Source organism: Fistularia commersonii, unplaced genomic scaffold (genome assembly GCF_037954325.1).
Source record: "Fistularia commersonii isolate RoL2024-O1a breed Wild unplaced genomic scaffold, RoL_Fcom_v1.0 HiC_scaffold_101, whole genome shotgun sequence".
Taxonomy (NCBI): Eukaryota; Metazoa; Chordata; class Actinopteri; order Syngnathiformes; family Fistulariidae; genus Fistularia; species Fistularia commersonii.
The window spans coordinates 119,656-122,500 of NW_028234059.1; positions in this window are offsets into that span (position 1 = coordinate 119,656).

Here is a 2,845-nt window from a genome sequence, read left to right on the forward strand (position 1 = left end):
CTATCTATTTATTTAATTATATCCTTCTAATTTTCTTTTTTTGTCTAGCATTAAAAATTTCTCGCAAACCGTTAACACTATTAACTTCTGATTACTTACAGCACGATTGCGCTTATGCCCCCCCACCCATCCCGCTTTTTCCGTACGGAGGCAGACACTGAGATCGAAAGCAAATGGGTGTCATTGAAATGCAGTAACAGGGTGATAACAGCCGTGTTCGAAGTGTGTAGGGGCTTATAGGAGAGCAGAAGCACGTCACGCAATTCACCTGAGTTCGGAGGATCGGGAGTACCAGGGCCCATAGCGGAGAAGCGGAAGAGCGGAGTTATGTGTCTCTTCTCAAAGGCGGGGAAGCTGGGGGGCAGCAGGACCCCTTAGACCGGCTAAGGTGAGCCTACTCCGGACAGAGATCACCCGGAGTTATGACTGGAGCTCCCGGACCTCTGGGCACACACATATGTGAATGACTGGATGAGCTAATGTTGGTTTGGTTGTGGATACGTTTCGGCCAATGCTATCAGCACAGCGATGATGAGTTCAGGTGTGTCTGTGTGTGTTTGTGTGTTTGTGTGTGTGTGTGTGTGTGTGTGTGTGTGTGTGTGCGTGTGTTTGTGTGTGTGTGAGAGTTTGTTTTTGTGGGTTGGGGGGGGTTCCCGCGGACACGGAGTACCAGGGCCTGGAGCGGATGAGGTGAGGAGCGGAGGAGAGCAGAAGCCCGGACCGTGATTCGCTTGTGTCCAGCGGCTCGGGAGTTCCAGGGCCCGAAACGGAGGAGCGGAGGAGCGGAGGAGCGGAGGAGCGGAGGAGCGGAGGAGCGGAGGAGCGGAGGACAGCAAAACCCCTTTCTGCAATTCGCCTGAGTCCGGCGGATCGGTAGTACCTGGTTCCGCAGCGGATGAGCGGAGGAGTGGAGGAGATGTTTCTCTTCTCAGAGGCGGCGAGGGGGGGGGGGGGCAGGACCCCTTACCCTTATCCCCCCCGGACGTTTGAGTGGAGCTCCCGGACCTCCGGGCACGCACATGCGAATGACTGGATCACAGGGAGTGCCAGGGCCTGGAGCGGATGAGCAGAGGAGAGGCGGAGGGCAGAAGCCCGGCCCTGTTCAAGAGTTCCAGGGTCCAAAGCGGGGGAGCGAAGAAGCGGAGGAGGGGAGGAGAGCAGAAGAGCAAAAAACTGGCCCGGAATTCACCGAAGTCCCGCGGATCGGGAGTTCCAGGGCCCGGAGCGGAAGAGCGGAGGAGCGGAGGAGAGGAGGAGCGGAGCAAAGCTAAGCCCGTCTTAACAACAAGGAAATTACAGATGAGGCTATAATTTCTAATGAAAACTTTAAATTCTATAGCCACGTATACACTTCGACATTGTCAAAAAGCGATTGTGACTCCTTTCCATTAAATATTCCTCAATATATCCCAAAAATAAACAACAAACAATATATGTTTGTTTATATATGTTTATATATAAACAACAAAAAATATACAGTTTGATGTCTGAGATTCCTTGTGAATCGCCAACTTAATTACATGTCGTATTCCCCTTGCATTTTTTTTTTTTGGTTTTAATTTCATTTGTCTATCTATTGATTTAATTACTTCCTTTTAATTTCTTTTTTTGTCTCGCACTGTAAATTTCTCACAAACCTGTAACACTATTAACTTCTCATTACATACAGAACAAATGTCCTGATGTCCGTTGCTTCCTCATCCCTGGTTGTTTCATTGACATTCAGTTCAACCTTGCTATGTTTATTTGTACATTTGTATATTTGGGTGTACTATTTATGTTCAATTAAAAACAGTTTGATGTCTGAGATTCCTTGTGAACCGCCAACTTAATTACATGTTATATTCCCCTCACAATTTTTTTTTTTCGTTTTTAATTTTATTTTTCTATCTATTTATTTAATTATATCCTTCTAATTTTCTTTTTTTGTCTAGCATTAAAAATTTCTCGCAAACCGTTAACACTATTAACTTCTGATTACTTACACCACGAATGCGCTTATGCCCCCCCACCCATCCCGCTTTTTCCGTACGGAGGCAGACACTGAGATCGAAAGCAAATGGGTGTCATTGAAATGCAGTAACAGGGTGATAACAGCCGTGTTCGAAGTGTGTAGGGGCTTATAGGAGAGCAGAAGCACGTCACGCAATTCACCTGAGTTCGGAGGATCGGGAGTACCAGGGCCCATAGCGGAGAAGCGGAAGAGCGGAGTTATGTGTCTCTTCTCAAAGGCGGGGAAACTGGGGGGCAGCAGGACCCCTTAGACCGGCTAATGTGAGTCTTCTCCGGACATAGATCACCCGGACTTATGACTGGAGCTCCCGGACCTCTGGGCACACACATATGTGAATGAGTGGATGAGCTAATGTTGGTTTGGTTGTGGATACGTTTCGGCCAATGCTATCAGCACAGCGATGATGAGTTCAGGTGTGTCTGTGTGTGTTTGTGTGTTTGTGTGTGTGTGTGTGTGTGTGTGTGTGCGTGTGTTTGTGTGTGTGTGAGAGTTTGTTTTTGTGGGTTGGGGGGGGTTCCCGCGGACACGGAGTACCAGGGCCTGGAGCGGATGAGGTGAGGAGCGGAGGAGAGCAGAAGCCCGGACCGTGATTCGCTTGTGTCCAGCGGTTCGGGAGTTCCAGGGCCCGAAACGGAGGAGCGGAGGAGCGGAGGACGGCAAAACCCCTTTCTGCAATTCGCCTGAGTCCGGCGGATCGGTAATACCTGGTTCCGCAGCGGAGGAGCGGAGGAGTGGAGGAGATGTTTCTCTTCTCAGAGGCGGCGAGGAGGGGGGGAGAGGGACAGGACCCCTTACCCTTACCCCCCCCGGACGTTTGAGTGGAGCTCCCGG